This window comes from Coregonus lavaretus (genome assembly GCF_964263955.1).
Source record: "Coregonus lavaretus genome assembly, contig: HAP1_SCAFFOLD_361, whole genome shotgun sequence".
NCBI lineage: Eukaryota > Metazoa > Chordata > Actinopteri > Salmoniformes > Salmonidae > Coregonus > Coregonus lavaretus.
In genome coordinates, this window is record NW_028165982.1 from 52,729 (window position 1) to 72,122 (window position 19,394).

Here is a 19,394-nt window from a genome sequence, read left to right on the forward strand (position 1 = left end):
AACAGGGAAGACAGACAGGGAAAGAGATGAGAACAGAGGAGCAGGGAAGACCGACAGGGAAAGAGATGAGAACAGAGGAGCAGGGAAGACAGACAGGGAACGAGATGAGAACAGAGGAGCAGGGAAGACAGACAGGGAAGGACAGAGAGAGATGAGAACAGAGGAGCAGGGAAGGAGGTGAGAACAGAGGAGCAGGGAAGACAGACGAAAGGAGATGAGAACAGAGGAGCAGGGAAGACAGACAGGGAACGAGATGAGAACAGAGGAGCAGGGAAGACAGACAGGGAAGGAGATGAGAACAGAGGAGCAGGGAAGACAGACAGGGAAGGAGATGAGAACAGAGGAGCAGGGAAGACAGACAGGGAAGGAGGTGAGAACAGAGGAGCAGGGAAGACAGACAGGGAAGGAGATGAGAACAGAGGAGCAGGGAAGGAGATGAGAACAGAGGAGCAGGGAAGACAGACAGGGAAGGAGGTGAGAACAGAGGAGCAGGGAAGACAGACAGGGAAGGAGGTGAGAACAGAGGAGCAGGGAAGACAGACAGGGAAGGAGATGAGAACAGAGGAGCAGGGAAGGAGATGAGAACAGAGGAGCAGGGAAGACAGACAGGGAAGGAGGTGAGAACAGAGGAGCAGGGAAGACAGACAGGGAAGGAGGTGAGAACAGAGGAGCAGGGAAGACAGACAGGGAAGGAGGTGAGAACAGAGGAGCAGGGAAGGAGATGAGAACAGAGGAGCAGGGAAGACAGACAGGGAAGGAGGTGAGAACAGAGGAGCAGGGAAGACAGACAGGGAAGGAGATGAGAACAGAGGAGCAGGGAAGACAGACAGGGAAGGACAGAGAGAGATGAGAACAGAGGAGCAGGGAAGGAGGTGAGAACAGAGGAGCAGGGAAGACAGACGAAAGGAGATGAGAACAGAGGAGCAGGGAAGACAGACAGGGAACGAGATGAGAACAGAGGAGCAGGGAAGACAGACAGGGAAGGAGATGAGAACAGAGGAGCAGGGAAGACAGACAGGGAAGGAGATGAGAACAGAGGAGCAGGGAAGACAGACAGGGAAGGAGGTGAGAACAGAGGAGCAGGGAAGACAGACAGGGAAGGAGATGAGAACAGAGGAGCAGGGAAGGAGATGAGAACAGAGGAGCAGGGAAGACAGACAGGGAAGGAGGTGAGAACAGAGGAGCAGGGAAGACAGACAGGGAAGGAGGTGAGAACAGAGGAGCAGGGAAGACAGACAGGGAAGGAGATGAGAACAGAGGAGCAGGGAAGGAGATGAGAACAGAGGAGCAGGGAAGACAGACAGGGAAGGAGGTGAGAACAGAGGAGCAGGGAAGACAGACAGGGAAGGAGGTGAGAACAGAGGAGCAGGGAAGACAGACAGGGAAGGAGGTGAGAACAGAGGAGCAGGGAAGGAGATGAGAACAGAGGAGCAGGGAAGACAGACAGGGAAGGAGGTGAGAACAGAGGAGCAGGGAAGACAGACAGGGAAGGAGATGAGAACAGAGGAGCAGGGAAGACAGACAGGGAACGAGATGAGAACAGAGGAGCAGGGAAGGAGATGAGAACAGAGGAACAGGGAAGACAGACAGGGAAAGAGATGAGAACAGAGGAGCAAGGAAGACAGACAGGGAAGGAGGTAAGAACAGAGGAGCAGGGAAGACAGACAGGGAAGGAGGTAAGAACAGAGGAGCAGGGAAGACAGACAGGGAAGGAGGTAAGAACAGAGGAGCAGGGAAGACAGACAGGGAAGGAGGTAAGAACAGAGGAGCAGGGAAGACAGACAGGGAAGGAGGTGAGAACAGAGGAGCAGGGAAGACAGACAGGGAAGGAGGTAAGAACAGAGGAGCAGGGAAGACAGACAGGGAAGGAGGTGAGAACAGAGGAGCAGGGAAGACAGACAGGGAACGAGGTAAGAACAGAGGAACAGGGAAGACAGACAGGGAACAAGATGAGAACAGAGGAGCAGGGAAGACAGACAGGGAAAGAGATGAGAACAGAGGAGCAGGGAAGACAGACAGGGAAGGAGATGAGAACAGAGGAGCAGGGAAGACAGACAGGGAAGGAGATGAGAACAGAGGAACAGGGAAGGAGATGAGAACAGAGGAACAGGGAAAGAGATGAGAACAGAGGAACAGGGAAGACAGACAGGGAAAGAGATGAGAACAGAGGAGCAGGGAAGACCGACAGGGAAAGAGATGAGAACAGAGGAGCAGGGAAGACAGACAGGGAACGAGATGAGAACAGAGGAGCAGGGAAGACAGACAGGGAAGGACAGAGAGAGATGAGAACAGAGGAGCAGGGAAGGAGGTGAGAACAGAGGAGCAGGGAAGACAGACGAAAGGAGATGAGAACAGAGGAGCAGGGAAGACAGACAGGGAACGAGATGAGAACAGAGGAGCAGGGAAGACAGACAGGGAAGGAGATGAGAACAGAGGAGCAGGGAAGACAGACAGGGAAGGAGATGAGAACAGAGGAGCAGGGAAGACAGACAGGGAAGGAGGTGAGAACAGAGGAGCAGGGAAGACAGACAGGGAAGGAGATGAGAACAGAGGAGCAGGGAAGGAGATGAGAACAGAGGAGCAGGGAAGACAGACAGGGAAGGAGGTGAGAACAGAGGAGCAGGGAAGACAGACAGGGAAGGAGGTGAGAACAGAGGAGCAGGGAAGACAGACAGGGAAGGAGATGAGAACAGAGGAGCAGGGAAGGAGATGAGAACAGAGGAGCAGGGAAGACAGACAGGGAAGGAGGTGAGAACAGAGGAGCAGGGAAGACAGACAGGGAAGGAGGTGAGAACAGAGGAGCAGGGAAGACAGACAGGGAAGGAGGTGAGAACAGAGGAGCAGGGAAGGAGATGAGAACAGAGGAGCAGGGAAGACAGACAGGGAAGGAGGTGAGAACAGAGGAGCAGGGAAGACAGACAGGGAAGGAGATGAGAACAGAGGAGCAGGGAAGACAGACAGGGAAGGACAGAGAGAGATGAGAACAGAGGAGCAGGGAAGGAGGTGAGAACAGAGGAGCAGGGAAGACAGACGAAAGGAGATGAGAACAGAGGAGCAGGGAAGACAGACAGGGAACGAGATGAGAACAGAGGAGCAGGGAAGACAGACAGGGAAGGAGATGAGAACAGAGGAGCAGGGAAGACAGACAGGGAAGGAGATGAGAACAGAGGAGCAGGGAAGACAGACAGGGAAGGAGGTGAGAACAGAGGAGCAGGGAAGACAGACAGGGAAGGAGATGAGAACAGAGGAGCAGGGAAGGAGATGAGAACAGAGGAGCAGGGAAGACAGACAGGGAAGGAGGTGAGAACAGAGGAGCAGGGAAGACAGACAGGGAAGGAGGTGAGAACAGAGGAGCAGGGAAGACAGACAGGGAAGGAGATGAGAACAGAGGAGCAGGGAAGGAGATGAGAACAGAGGAGCAGGGAAGACAGACAGGGAAGGAGGTGAGAACAGAGGAGCAGGGAAGACAGACAGGGAAGGAGGTGAGAACAGAGGAGCAGGGAAGACAGACAGGGAAGGAGGTGAGAACAGAGGAGCAGGGAAGGAGATGAGAACAGAGGAGCAGGGAAGACAGACAGGGAAGGAGGTGAGAACAGAGGAGCAGGGAAGACAGACAGGGAAGGAGATGAGAACAGAGGAGCAGGGAAGACAGACAGGGAACGAGATGAGAACAGAGGAGCAGGGAAGGAGATGAGAACAGAGGAACAGGGAAGACAGACAGGGAAAGAGATGAGAACAGAGGAGCAAGGAAGACAGACAGGGAAGGAGGTAAGAACAGAGGAGCAGGGAAGACAGACAGGGAAGGAGGTAAGAACAGAGGAGCAGGGAAGACAGACAGGGAAGGAGGTAAGAACAGAGGAGCAGGGAAGACAGACAGGGAAGGAGGTAAGAACAGAGGAGCAGGGAAGACAGACAGGGAAGGAGGTGAGAACAGAGGAGCAGGGAAGACAGACAGGGAAGGAGGTAAGAACAGAGGAGCAGGGAAGACAGACAGGGAAGGAGGTGAGAACAGAGGAGCAGGGAAGACAGACAGGGAACGAGGTAAGAACAGAGGAACAGGGAAGACAGACAGGGAACAAGATGAGAACAGAGGAGCAGGGAAGACAGACAGGGAAAGAGATGAGAACAGAGGAGCAGGGAAGACAGACAGGGAAGGAGATGAGAACAGAGGAGCAGGGAAGACAGACAGGGAAGGAGATGAGAACAGAGGAACAGGGAAGGAGATGAGAACAGAGGAACAGGGAAAGAGATGAGAACAGAGGAACAGGGAAGACAGACAGGGAAAGAGATGAGAACAGAGGAGCAGGGAAGACCGACAGGGAAAGAGATGAGAACAGAGGAGCAGGGAAGACAGACAGGGAACGAGATGAGAACAGAGGAGCAGGGAAGACAGACAGGGAAGGACAGAGAGAGATGAGAACAGAGGAGCAGGGAAGGAGGTGAGAACAGAGGAGCAGGGAAGACAGACGAAAGGAGATGAGAACAGAGGAGCAGGGAAGACAGACAGGGAACGAGATGAGAACAGAGGAGCAGGGAAGACAGACAGGGAAGGAGATGAGAACAGAGGAGCAGGGAAGACAGACAGGGAAGGAGATGAGAACAGAGGAGCAGGGAAGACAGACAGGGAAGGAGGTGAGAACAGAGGAGCAGGGAAGACAGACAGGGAAGGAGATGAGAACAGAGGAGCAGGGAAGGAGATGAGAACAGAGGAGCAGGGAAGACAGACAGGGAAGGAGGTGAGAACAGAGGAGCAGGGAAGACAGACAGGGAAGGAGGTGAGAACAGAGGAGCAGGGAAGGAGATGAGAACAGAGGAGCAGGGAAGACAGACAGGGAAGGAGGTGAGAACAGAGGAGCAGGGAAGACAGACAGGGAAGGAGATGAGAACAGAGGAGCAGGGAAGACAGACAGGGAACGAGATGAGAACAGAGGAGCAGGGAAGGAGATGAGAACAGAGGAACAGGGAAGACAGACAGGGAAAGAGATGAGAACAGAGGAGCAGGGAAGACAGACAGGGAAGGAGGTAAGAACAGAGGAGCAGGGAAGACAGACAGGGAAGGAGGTAAGAACAGAGGAGCAGGGAAGACAGACAGGGAAGGAGGTAAGAACAGAGGAGCAGGGAAGACAGACAGGGAAGGAGGTAAGAACAGAGGAGCAGGGAAGACAGACAGGGAAGGAGGTGAGAACAGAGGAGCAGGGAAGACAGACAGGGAAGGAGGTAAGAACAGAGGAGCAGGGAAGACAGACAGGGAAGGAGGTGAGAACAGAGGAGCAGGGAAGACAGACAGGGAACGAGGTAAGAACAGAGGAACAGGGAAGACAGACAGGGAACAAGATGAGAACAGAGGAGCAGGGAAGACAGACAGGGAAAGAGATGAGAACAGAGGAGCAGGGAAGACAGACAGGGAAGGAGATGAGAACAGAGGAGCAGGGAAGACAGACAGGGAAGGAGATGAGAACAGAGGAACAGGGAAGGAGATGAGAACAGAGGAACAGGGAAAGAGATGAGAACAGAGGAACAGGGAAGACAGACAGGGAAAGAGATGAGAACAGAGGAGCAGGGAAGACCGACAGGGAAAGAGATGAGAACAGAGGAGCAGGGAAGACAGACAGGGAACGAGATGAGAACAGAGGAGCAGGGAAGACAGACAGGGAAGGAGGTGAGAACAGAGGAGCAGGGAAGACAGACAGGGAAGGAGATGAGAACAGAGGAGCAGGGAAGACAGACAGGGAAGGAGATGAGAACAGAGGAGCAGGGAAGACAGACAGGGAAGGAGGTGAGAACAGAGGAACAGGGAAGGAGGTGAGAACAGAGGAGCAGGGAAGGAGGTGAGAACAGAGGAACAGGGAAGACAGACAGGGAACGAGGTAAGAACAGAGGAGCAGGGAAGACAGACAGGGAAGGAGGTGAGAACAGAGGAGCAGGGAAGACAGACAGGGAACGAGGTGAGAACAGAGGAACAGGGAAGGAGGTGAGAACAGAGGAGCAGGGAAGACAGACAGGGAAGGAGGTGAGAACAGAGGAGCAGGGAAGACAGACAGGGAAGGAGATGAGAACAGAGGAGCAGGGAAGACAGACAGGGAAGGAGGTGAGAACAGAGGAGCAGGGAAGACAGACAGGGAACGAGGTGAGAACAGAGGAGCAGGGAAGACAGACAGGGAAGGAGATGAGAACAGAGGAGCAGGGAAGACAGACAGGGAAGGAGGTGAGAACAGAGGAGCAGGGAAGACAGACAGGGAAGGAGATGAGAACAGAGGAGCAGGGAAGACAGACAGGGAAGGAGATGAGAACAGAGGAGCAGGGAAGACAGACAGGGAAGGAGGTAAGAACAGAGGAGCAGGGAAGACAGACAGGGAAGGAGGTAAGAACAGAGGAGCAGGGAAGACAGACAGGGAAGGAGATGAGAACAGAGGAGCAGGGAAGACAGACAGGGAAGGAGATGAGAACAGAGGAGCAGGGAAGACAGACAGGGAAGGAGATGAGAACAGAGGAGCAGGGAAGACAGACAGGGAACGAGATGAGAACAGAGGAGCAGGGAAGACAGACAGGGAAGGAGATGAGAACAGAGGAGCAGGGAAGACAGACAGGGAAGGAGATGAGAACAGAGGAGCAGGGAAGACAGACAGGGAAGGAGGTGAGAACAGAGGAGCAGGGAAGACAGACAGGGAAGGAGATGAGAACAGAGGAGCAGGGAAGGAGATGAGAACAGAGGAGCAGGGAAGACAGACAGGGAAGGAGGTGAGAACAGAGGAGCAGGGAAGACAGACAGGGAAGGAGGTGAGAACAGAGGAGCAGGGAAGACAGACAGGGAAGGAGGTGAGAACAGAGGAGCAGGGAAGGAGATGAGAACAGAGGAGCAGGGAAGACAGACAGGGAAGGAGGTGAGAACAGAGGAGCAGGGAAGACAGACAGGGAAGGAGATGAGAACAGAGGAGCAGGGAAGACAGACAGGGAACGAGATGAGAACAGAGGAGCAGGGAAGGAGATGAGAACAGAGGAACAGGGAAGACAGACAGGGAAAGAGATGAGAACAGAGGAGCAGGGAAGACAGACAGGGAAGGAGGTAAGAACAGAGGAGCAGGGAAGACAGACAGGGAAGGAGGTAAGAACAGAGGAGCAGGGAAGACAGACAGGGAAGGAGGTAAGAACAGAGGAGCAGGGAAGACAGACAGGGAAGGAGGTAAGAACAGAGGAGCAGGGAAGACAGACAGGGAAGGAGGTGAGAACAGAGGAGCAGGGAAGACAGACAGGGAAGGAGGTAAGAACAGAGGAGCAGGGAAGACAGACAGGGAAGGAGGTGAGAACAGAGGAGCAGGGAAGACAGACAGGGAACGAGGTGAGAACAGAGGAACAGGGAAGACAGACAGGGAACAAGATGAGAACAGAGGAGCAGGGAAGACAGACAGGGAAAGAGATGAGAACAGAGGAGCAGGGAAGACAGACAGGGAAAGAGATGAGAACAGAGGAGCAGGGAAGACAGACAGGGAAGGAGATGAGAACAGAGGAGCAGGGAAGACAGACAGGGAAGGAGATGAGAACAGAGGAACAGGGAAGGAGATGAGAACAGAGGAACAGGGAAAGAGATGAGAACAGAGGAACAGGGAAGACAGACAGGGAAAGAGATGAGAACAGAGGAGCAGGGAAGACCGACAGGGAAAGAGATGAGAACAGAGGAGCAGGGAAGACAGACAGGGAACGAGATGAGAACAGAGGAGCAGGGAAGACAGACAGGGAAGGACAGAGAGAGATGAGAACAGAGGAGCAGGGAAGGAGGTGAGAACAGAGGAGCAGGGAAGACAGACAGGGAAGGAGATGAGAACAGAGGAGCAGGGAAGACAGACAGGGAACGAGATGAGAACAGAGGAGCAGGGAAGACAGACAGGGAAGGAGATGAGAACAGAGGAGCAGGGAAGACAGACAGGGAAGGAGATGAGAACAGAGGAGCAGGGAAGACAGACAGGGAAGGAGGTGAGAACAGAGGAGCAGGGAAGACAGACAGGGAAGGAGGTGAGAACAGAGGAGCAGGGAAGGAGATGAGAACAGAGGAGCAGGGAAGACAGACAGGGAAGGAGGTGAGAACAGAGGAGCAGGGAAAACAGACAGGGAAGGAGATGAGAACAGAGGAGCAGGGAAGACAGACAGGGAACGAGATGAGAACAGAGGAGCAGGGAAGGAGATGAGAACAGAGGAACAGGGAAGACAGACAGGGAAAGAGATGAGAACAGAGGAGCAGGGAAGACAGACAGGGAAGGAGGTAAGAACAGAGGAGCAGGGAAGACAGACAGGGAAGGAGGTAAGAACAGAGGAGCAGGGAAGACAGACAGGGAAGGAGGTAAGAACAGAGGAGCAGGGAAGACAGACAGGGAAGGAGGTAAGAACAGAGGAGCAGGGAAGACAGACAGGGAAGGAGGTGAGAACAGAGGAGCAGGGAAGACAGACAGGGAAGGAGGTAAGAACAGAGGAGCAGGGAAGACAGACAGGGAAGGAGGTGAGAACAGAGGAGCAGGGAAGACAGACAGGGAACGAGGTAAGAACAGAGGAACAGGGAAGACAGACAGGGAACAAGATGAGAACAGAGGAGCAGGGAAGACAGACAGGGAAAGAGATGAGAACAGAGGAGCAGGGAAGATAGACAGGGAAGGAGATGAGAACAGAGGAGCAGGGAAGACAGACAGGGAAGGAGATGAGAACAGAGGAACAGGGAAGGAGATGAGAACAGAGGAACAGGGAAAGAGATGAGAACAGAGGAACAGGGAAGACAGACAGGGAAAGAGATGAGAACAGAGGAGCAGGGAAGACCGACAGGAAAAGAGATGAGAACAGAGGAGCAGGGAAGACAGACAGGGAACGAGATGAGAACAGAGGAGCAGGGAAGACAGACAGGGAAGGAGGTGAGAACAGAGGAGCAGGGAAGACAGACAGGGAAGGAGATGAGAACAGAGGAGCAGGGAAGACAGACAGGGAAGGAGATGAGAACAGAGGAGCAGGGAAGACAGACAGGGAAGGAGGTGAGAACAGAGGAACAGGGAAGGAGGTGAGAACAGAGGAGCAGGGAAGGAGGTGAGAACAGAGGAACAGGGAAGACAGACAGGGAACGAGGTAAGAACAGAGGAGCAGGGAAGACAGACAGGGAAGGAGGTGAGAACAGAGGAGCAGGGAAGACAGACAGGGAACGAGGTGAGAACAGAGGAACAGGGAAGGAGGTGAGAACAGAGGAGCAGGGAAGACAGACAGGGAAGGAGGTGAGAACAGAGGAGCAGGGAAGACAGACAGGGAACGAGGTGAGAACAGAGGAGCAGGGAAGACAGACAGGGAAGGAGATGAGAACAGAGGAGCAGGGAAGACAGACAGGGAAGGAGGTAAGAACAGAGGAGCAGGGAAGACAGACAGGGAAGGAGGTAAGAACAGAGGAGCAGGGAAGACAGACAGGGAAGGAGATGAGAACAGAGGAGCAGGGAAGACAGACAGGGAAGGAGATGAGAACAGAGGAGCAGGGAAGACAGACAGGGAAGGAGATGAGAACAGAGGAGCAGGGAAGACAGACAGGGAACGAGATGAGAACAGAGGAGCAGGGAAGACAGACAGGGAAGGAGATGAGAACAGAGGAGCAGGGAAGACAGACAGGGAAGGAGATGAGAACAGAGGAGCAGGGAAGACAGACAGGGAAGGAGGTGAGAACAGAGGAGCAGGGAAGACAGACAGGGAAGGAGATGAGAACAGAGGAGCAGGGAAGGAGATGAGAACAGAGGAGCAGGGAAGACAGACAGGGAAGGAGGTGAGAACAGAGGAGCAGGGAAGACAGACAGGGAAGGAGGTGAGAACAGAGGAGCAGGGAAGACAGACAGGGAAGGAGGTGAGAACAGAGGAGCAGGGAAGGAGATGAGAACAGAGGAGCAGGGAAGACAGACAGGGAAGGAGGTGAGAACAGAGGAGCAGGGAAGACAGACAGGGAAGGAGATGAAAACAGAGGAGCAGGGAAGACAGACAGGGAACGAGATGAGAACAGAGGAGCAGGGAAGGAGATGAGAACAGAGGAACAGGGAAGACAGACAGGGAAAGAGATGAGAACAGAGGAGCAGGGAAGACAGACAGGGAAGGAGGTAAGAACAGAGGAGCAGGGAAGACAGACAGGGAAGGAGGTAAGAACAGAGGAGCAGGGAAGACAGACAGGGAAGGAGGTAAGAACAGAGGAGCAGGGAAGACAGACAGGGAAGGAGGTAAGAACAGAGGAGCAGGGAAGACAGACAGGGAAGGAGGTGAGAACAGAGGAGCAGGGAAGACAGACAGGGAAGGAGGTAAGAACAGAGGAGCAGGGAAGACAGACAGGGAAGGAGGTGAGAACAGAGGAGCAGGGAAGACAGACAGGGAACGAGGTGAGAACAGAGGAACAGGGAAGACAGACAGGGAACAAGATGAGAACAGAGGAGCAGGGAAGACAGACAGGGAAAGAGATGAGAACAGAGGAGCAGGGAAGACAGACAGGGAAGGAGATGAGAACAGAGGAGCAGGGAAGACAGACAGGGAAGGAGATGAGAACAGAGGAACAGGGAAGGAGATGAGAACAGAGGAACAGGGAAAGAGATGAGAACAGAGGAACAGGGAAGACAGACAGGGAAAGAGATGAGAACAGAGGAGCAGGGAAGACCGACAGGGAAAGAGATGAGAACAGAGGAGCAGGGAAGACAGACAGGGAACGAGATGAGAACAGAGGAGCAGGGAAGACAGACAGGGAAGGACAGAGAGAGATGAGAACAGAGGAGCAGGGAAGGAGGTGAGAACAGAGGAGCAGGGAAGACAGACAGGGAAGGAGATGAGAACAGAGGAGCAGGGAAGACAGACAGGGAACGAGATGAGAACAGAGGAGCAGGGAAGACAGACAGGGAAGGAGATGAGAACAGAGGAGCAGGGAAGACAGACAGGGAAGGAGATGAGAACAGAGGAGCAGGGAAGACAGACAGGGAAGGAGGTGAGAACAGAGGAGCAGGGAAGACAGACAGGGAAGGAGGTGAGAACAGAGGAGCAGGGAAGGAGATGAGAACAGAGGAGCAGGGAAGACAGACAGGGAAGGAGGTGAGAACAGAGGAGCAGGGAAAACAGACAGGGAAGGAGATGAGAACAGAGGAGCAGGGAAGACAGACAGGGAACGAGATGAGAACAGAGGAGCAGGGAAGGAGATGAGAACAGAGGAACAGGGAAGACAGACAGGGAAAGAGATGAGAACAGAGGAGCAGGGAAGACAGACAGGGAAGGAGGTAAGAACAGAGGAGCAGGGAAGACAGACAGGGAAGGAGGTAAGAACAGAGGAGCAGGGAAGACAGACAGGGAAGGAGGTAAGAACAGAGGAGCAGGGAAGACAGACAGGGAAGGAGGTAAGAACAGAGGAGCAGGGAAGACAGACAGGGAAGGAGGTGAGAACAGAGGAGCAGGGAAGACAGACAGGGAAGGAGGTAAGAACAGAGGAGCAGGGAAGACAGACAGGGAAGGAGGTGAGAACAGAGGAGCAGGGAAGACAGACAGGGAACGAGGTAAGAACAGAGGAACACGGAAGACAGACAGGGAACAAGATGAGAACAGAGGAGCAGGGAAGACAGACAGGGAAAGAGATGAGAACAGAGGAGCAGGGAAGATAGACAGGGAAGGAGATGAGAACAGAGGAGCAGGGAAGACAGACAGGGAAGGAGATGAGAACAGAGGAACAGGGAAGGAGATGAGAACAGAGGAACAGGGAAAGAGATGAGAACAGAGGAACAGGGAAGACAGACAGGGAAAGAGATGAGAACAGAGGAGCAGGGAAGACCGACAGGAAAAGAGATGAGAACAGAGGAGCAGGGAAGACAGACAGGGAACGAGATGAGAACAGAGGAGCAGGGAAGACAGACAGGGAAGGAGGTGAGAACAGAGGAGCAGGGAAGACAGACAGGGAAGGAGATGAGAACAGAGGAGCAGGGAAGACAGACAGGGAAGGAGATGAGAACAGAGGAGCAGGGAAGACAGACAGGGAAGGAGGTGAGAACAGAGGAACAGGGAAGGAGGTGAGAACAGAGGAGCAGGGAAGGAGGTGAGAACAGAGGAACAGGGAAGACAGACAGGGAACGAGGTAAGAACAGAGGAGCAGGGAAGACAGACAGGGAAGGAGGTGAGAACAGAGGAGCAGGGAAGACAGACAGGGAACGAGGTGAGAACAGAGGAACAGGGAAGGAGGTGAGAACAGAGGAGCAGGGAAGACAGACAGGGAAGGAGGTGAGAACAGAGGAGCAGGGAAGACAGACAGGGAACGAGGTGAGAACAGAGGAGCAGGGAAGACAGACAGGGAAGGAGATGAGAACAGAGGAGCAGGGAAGACAGACAGGGAAGGAGGTGAGAACAGAGGAGCAGGGAAGACAGACAGGGAACGAGGTGAGAACAGAGGAGCAGGGAAGACAGACAGGGAAGGAGATGAGAACAGAGGAGCAGGGAAGACAGACAGGGAAGGAGGTGAGAACAGAGGAGCAGGGAAGACAGACAGGGAAGGAGATGAGAACAGAGGAGCAGGGAAGACAGACAGGGAAGGAGATGAGAACAGAGGAGCAGGGAAGACAGACAGGGAAGGAGGTAAGAACAGAGGAGCAGGGAAGACAGACAGGGAAGGAGGTAAGACAGACAGGGAAGGAGATGAGAACAGAGGAGCAGGGAAGACAGACAGGGAAGGAGGTGAGAACAGAGGAGCAGGGAAGACAGACAGGGAAGGAGGTGAGAACAGAGGAGCAGGGAAGACAGACAGGGAAGGAGATGAGAACAGAGGAGCAGGGAAGACAGACAGGGAAGGAGGTGAGAACAGAGGAACAGGGAAGACAGACAGGGAAGGAGATGAGAACAGAGGAGCAGGGAAGACCGACAGGGAAGGAGATGAGAACAGAGGAGCAGGGAAGACAGCATATGATTAATGAATTAATAATACTAAACTTAATATATATATTATTTTTTATTTTTTTTAGTCATTTAGCAGACGCTCTTATCCAGAGCGACTTACAGGAGCAATTACGGTTAAGTGCCTTGCTCAAGGGCACATCGACAGATTTTTCACCTAGTCGGCTCGGGGATTAGAACCAGCGACCTTTCGGTTACTGGCACTGCGCTCTTAACCACTAAGCTACCTTCTCTCAGTTCATCACAATTACATAGCAGTGTCTCTAGCGGTGTCTCCTAACCAGCCTTGGGTCCCCAGTTGGCGCGAGGGTATCTTAGAGCAGGTGAGGTGGCGATGACGGGACTTGGGGTTGGCATCCTCTCTCACGTCAATCAAATTCAATCAAATGTATTTATGAAGCCCTTTTTTACATCAGCAGATGTCACAAAATGCTATACAGAAACCCAGCCTAAAACCCCAAACAGCAAGCCATGCAGATGTAGAAGCACAGTGGCTAGGAAAAACTCCCTAGAAAGGCAGGAACCTAGGAAGAAACCTAGAGAGGAACCAGGCTCTGAGGGGTGGCCAGTCCCCTTCTGGCTGTGCCGGGTGGAGATTATAACAGTACATGGCCATTAAGGCCAGATTTTTCTTCAAGATGTTCAAACATTCATAGATGAACAGCAGGGTCAAACAATAATCACAGTGGTTGTAGAGGTTGCAACAGGTCAGTACATCAGGAGTAAATGTCACTTGGCTTTTCATAGCCGGGCATTTAGAGGTTGAAATAGCAGGTGCGGTAGAGAGAGAGAGTTGAAAACAGCAGGTCTGGGACAAGGCAGCACGTCCAGTGAACAGGTCAGGGTTCCATAGCCGCAGGCAGAAGAGTGGAAACTGGAGCAGCAGCACGACCAGGTGGACTGGGGACAGCAAGGAGTCATCAGGCCAGGTAGTCCTGAGGCATGGTCCTAGGGTTCAGGTCCTCCGGGATGGGAGGGAGAGAGGGAGAGAGAGAGAATTCGAGGGAGCATACTTAAATTTACACAGGACAAAGGATAAGACAGGAGATTTACACCAGATATAACAGACTGACCCTAGCCCTCCAGCACATAGACTATTGCAGCATAGATACTGGAGGCTAAGACGGGGGGGGGACGGGGACGGGGGGGGGAGGGGGGGGGGAGGGAGACACAGTGGCCCCGTCCAATGATACCCCCGGACAGGGCCAACCAGGCAGCATATATCCCCACCCACTTTGCCAAAGCACAGCCCCCACACCACCAGAGGGATATCAACAGACCACCAACTTACTACCCTGAGACAAGGCTGAGTATAGCCCATGAAGATCTCCTCCATCGCACGAGCCCAAGGGGGCACCAAACCGTACAGGAAGATCACGTCTGTGACTCAACCCACTCAAGTAACGCACCCCTCCAAGGGACAGCATAGAAGAGCACTAGTAAGCCAGTGACTCAGTCCCCGTAATAGGGTCAGAGGCAGAGAATCCCAGTGGAGAGAGGGGAGCTGGCCAGGCAGAGACAGCAAGGGTGGTTTGTCGCTCCAGTGCCTTTCCGTTCACCTTCGCACCCCTGGGCCAGACTCAATCATAGGACCTACTGAAGAGATGACTCTTCAGTAAAGACTCAAAGGTTGAGACCGAGTCTGCGTCTCTCACATGGACCGGCAGAACATTCCATAAAAATGGAGCTCTATAGGAGAACGTTATGCCTCCAGCTGTTTGTTTAGAAATTCTAGGGACAATAAGGAGGCCTGCGTCTTGTGACCGTAGCGTACGTGTAGGTATGTACGGCAGCACCAAATCGGAGAGATAGGTAGGAGCAAGCCCATGTAACGCTTTGTAGGTTAGCAGTAAAACCTTGAAATCAGCCCTAGCCTTAACAGGAAGCCAGTGTAGAGAGGCTAGCACTGGAGTAATATGATCACATGGTTCTAGTCCAGATTCTAGCAGCCGTGTTTAGCACTAACTGAAGTTTATTTAGTGCTTTATCCTGGTAGCCAGAGAGTAGAGCATTGCAGTTGTCTGATCTAGAAGTTACAAAAGCATGGATTAGCTTTTCTGCATCTGTCACGACTTCCGCCGAGGCTGCCTCCCCTCCTTGTTCGGGCAGGCTTCGGCGTTCGTCATCACCGGCTTACTGTGGGCCAACGGGGTGTGGAACGAAGGAGGAGCCGCGTTGGAGAACTATGGGGAGTTCGCTCGCCTCTTTCGGGCGGTCTTCGATCACCCGCCCGAGGGTCGAGAGGCGGGCGAGTGGCTGGTCCACCTGAGGCAGCGGACGAGGACTGCGCAGGACTTCGCATTGGAGTTTCGAACTCTGGCAGCTGGAACCGGGTGGAACGAGCGGGCCCTGATCAACCATTTCCGGTGCCATCTGCGGGAGTACGTCCGACAGTAGCTAACCTGCTATGACACCATGTTGTCCTTCTCGCAACTGGTGGACATGGCCATTTGTTTGGACAACCTGCTGGCAGCCAGATGACGTCCTGGAGGAGGTCTGCCCATTTCCACCCTGGCCAACTAGGATCCAGAGTGGAACCGCTAGCCGCGAGAGGGGAGGACGACAGCGCCAGCGCCAGTGCCACACTGGTGGCACAAAGGGACATTCCACCACACGTTTTCGTCAACGCTCTTCTGGGTCTGGAGGCGGAAGGCAGGGCACTTTTTGAGTCCCCTGCTTTCCCTGTGGTATTAGGTATCCCTTGGCTAGCACTCCACAACCCCACCTTCTCATGGCCGCAGAGGGTTCTCACAGGGTGATCGCGAGAGTGTCAGGGTAGGTGTCTAGGTGTTTCCGTTGGTGCAACCACGTGGAAAGTCCAGACAGTACCTCCACCGTGCGCATTCCCCCCAAATACCTCAATCTAGCGCAAGCGTTCTCTAAAACGCAGGCGACTAAGTTACCACCTCATCTGGCGGGGGATTGCATGATAAACCTCCGGGTAGACGCTGTTCCTCCCAGGAGTCATGTGTATCCCCTGTCACAGGCTGAAATGGAGGCTATGGAAACATATGTTATCGAGTCCCTGCGCCAGGGGTATATACGTCCCTCCACTTCACCCGCCTCCTCAAGTTTCTTTTTTGTGAAGAAGAGAGACGGCGGTCTGCGCCTGTGCATTGATTATTGACCACTGAACAAGGAGACGATACGATTTAGTTATCCTCTCCCCCTCATTCCTTCAATGATTGAGTCAATGCGTGGGGCGCGCTTCTTCACCAAATTAAATCTCAGGAGTGCGTACAACCTGGTGCGTATCAGAGAGGGGGATGAGTGGAAGACAGCATTCAGCACAACCACAGGGGATTATGAATACCTGGTGATGCCCTATGGTTTGATGAATGCTCCACCCCGATCCATCACTACCGTTCGTAGTGGAAGTGGATGTGTCCGAAGTTGGGATAGGAGCTGTCCTGTCTCAACGCTCAGGCATGCCACCCAAGCTTCGCCCCTGTGCGTTCTTCTCTAAGAAGCTCAGCCCGGCGGAGCAGAACTACGGCGTTGGTGATCGGGAGCTGTTGGCTGTTGTCCGAGCCTTGACCGTGTGGAGGCATTGGCTCGAAGGGGCGAAACACCCTTTCCTCGTCTGGACGGACCACCGTAACCTGGAGTACATCCGGGCAGCGAGGAGGCTGAACCCTCGCCAGGCCAGGTGGGCCCGATTCTTCACCCGGTTTGATTTCACTCTATCATACATCCTGGGTATGAAGAATGTGAAGGTAGACGCACTGTCCCGACTGTATGAAACAGAGGAGAGGCCCAGAGACAACACCCCCATACTCCCGGCCTCCTGCATTGTGGCGCCGGTAGTATGGGCGATGGACGCGGATATAGAGCAGGCATTACGCATGGATCCATCTCCACCGCAGTGTCCAGATGGGCTACAGTACGTGCCTGCTCTTATCCGTGATCGTCTGATCTACTGGGCACACACGTCACCCTCCTCTGGCACCCAGGTATCGGTTGTACAGTGCGCTGCCTGACAGGAAAGTACTGGTGGCCTACCTTGGCTAAGGACGTGAGGGTGTACGTCTCCTCCTGCTCGGTGTGCGCCCAGAGTAAGGCACCTAGGCACCTCCCAGCGGGTAAGTTACAACCTTTACCAGTTCCACAACGACCATGGTCTCACCTTAGTATTGATTTTCTGACTGATCTTCCCCTCTCCCAAGGTAACACCACCATCCTGGTCATTGTGGACCGCTTTTCCAAGTCCTGCCGCCTCCTTCCTCTGCCTGGTCTCCCCATGGCCCTGCAGACTGCGGATGCCCTGTTTACTCACGTCTTCCGGCACTACAGGGTGCCAGAGGATATAGTGTCCAACCGAGGTCTCCAGTTCACGTCCAAGGTTTGGAAGGCATTCATGGAACGTCTGGGGGTCTCGGTCAGTCTGACCTCTGGGTTCCACCGCGAGTCAAATGGGCAGGTGGAACGGGTAAATCAGGATGTGGGTAGGTTCCTGCGGTCCTACTATCAGGACCGGCCGGGGGAGTGCTCTGTATTCTTGCCATGGGCAGAATATGCCCAGAACTCCAAAAACACCATTCCAATGTGTTTTAGGTTACCAACCGGTTCTGACCACTTCTTTATTGACCGAGTCACTGGTGCTTCCTGCTTTAGTTTGTAAGCAGGAATCAGGAGGAGCTTCGTACGCGTCACTGTGTGTGACGTAAAAGTGATCTAGAGTTTTTTTTCCTCTGGTTGCACATTTAACATGCTGGTAGAAATGAGGTAAAGCAGATTTAAGTTTCCTTGCATTAAAGTCCCTGGCCATTAGGAGCGCTGCCTCTGGATGAGCATTTTCCTGTTTGCTTATGGCCTTATACAGTTCATTGAGTCCGGTCTTAGGGACAGCATCAGTTTGTGGTGGTAAATAGACAGCTACGAAAAATATAGATGAAAACTCTCTTGGTAAATAATATGGTCTACAGTTGATCATGAGATACTGTACCTCAGGCGAGCAAAACCTCGAGACTTCCTTAATATTAGATTTTGTGCACCAGCTGTTGTTTACAAATATACACCTCCACCCCTTGTCTTACCGGAGGCACCTGTTCTATCTTGCCGATGCAGCGTATATCCCGCCAGCTACAGTGAGGGAAAAAATTATTTGATCCCCTGCTGATTTTGTACGTTTACCCACTGACAAAGAAATGATCAGTCTATAATTTTAATGGTAGGTTTATTTGAACAGTGAGAGACAGAATAACAACAACAAAATCCAGAAAAACGCATGTCAAAAATGTTATAAATTGATTTGCATTTTAATGAGGGAAATTAGTATTTGACTCCTCTGCAAAACATGACTTAGTACTTGGTGGCAAAACCCTTGTTGGCAATCACAGAGATCAGACGTTTCTTGTAGTTGGCCACCAGGTTTGCACACATCTCAGGAGGGATTTTGTTCCACTCTTAAAGGGAGTGCTCCTAATCTCAGTTTGTTACCTGTATAAAAGACACCTGTCCACAGAAGCAATCAATCAATCAGATTCCAAACTCTCCACCATGGCCAAGACCAAAGAGCTCTCCAAGGATGTCAGGGACAAGATTGTAGACCTACACAAGGCTGGAATGGGCTACAAGACCATCGCCAAGCAGCTTGGTGAGAAGGTGACAACAGTTGGTGCGATTATTCGCAAATGGAAGAAACACAAAAGACCTGTCAATCTCCCTCGGCCTGGGGCTCCATGCAAGCTCTCACCTCGTGGAGTTGCAATGATCATGAGAACGGTGAGGAATTAGCCCAGAACTACACGGGAGGATCTTGTCAATGATCTCAAGGCAGCTGGGACCATAGTCACCAAGAAAACAATTGGTAACACACAGCTTTGCACACTCTAGAGAGAGTGTGTGTCCTAACCCTCTACAGAGAGTGTGTGTGTGTGTCCATCCAGAGGGTGAAGGAGAGAGGTATCTGCTAGCATGCATTAGCGCAATGACTAGAAGTCTATGGGTATCTGCTAGCACGCATTAGCGCAATGACTAGAAGTCTATGGGTATCTGCTAGCACGCATTAGCGCAATGACTAGAAGTCTATGGGTATCTGCTAGCACGCATTAGCGCAATGACTAGAAGTCTATGGGTATCTGCTAGCACGCATTAGCGCAATGACTAGAAGTCTATGGGTATCTGCTAGCACGCATTAGCGCAATGACTAGAAGTCTATGGGTATCTGTTAGCAATGACTAGAAGTCTATGGGTATCTGCCCATAGACTTCTAGTCATTGCGCTAATTCTAGTTAGCATTGGCTAGCGAAACTACCTCTAACTTCTTTCATACTGGAGACAGAGACATAAAAATGGAATCAATCATTGCCAAAATCCCAAAGTATCCATTTAAGGCTGATCTTGTCGGATTGTACAGTTCAGAAATGGTACGAGACAAATCACCCAGGCAGCTCCTCGGCTTCTTGCTCCAGTATGACCTGAGACTGTCCCCGAGGCGACAGAGTTACTGCAGCTGGTCCAATAGAAAGTTGCTAACCGGCCACAGA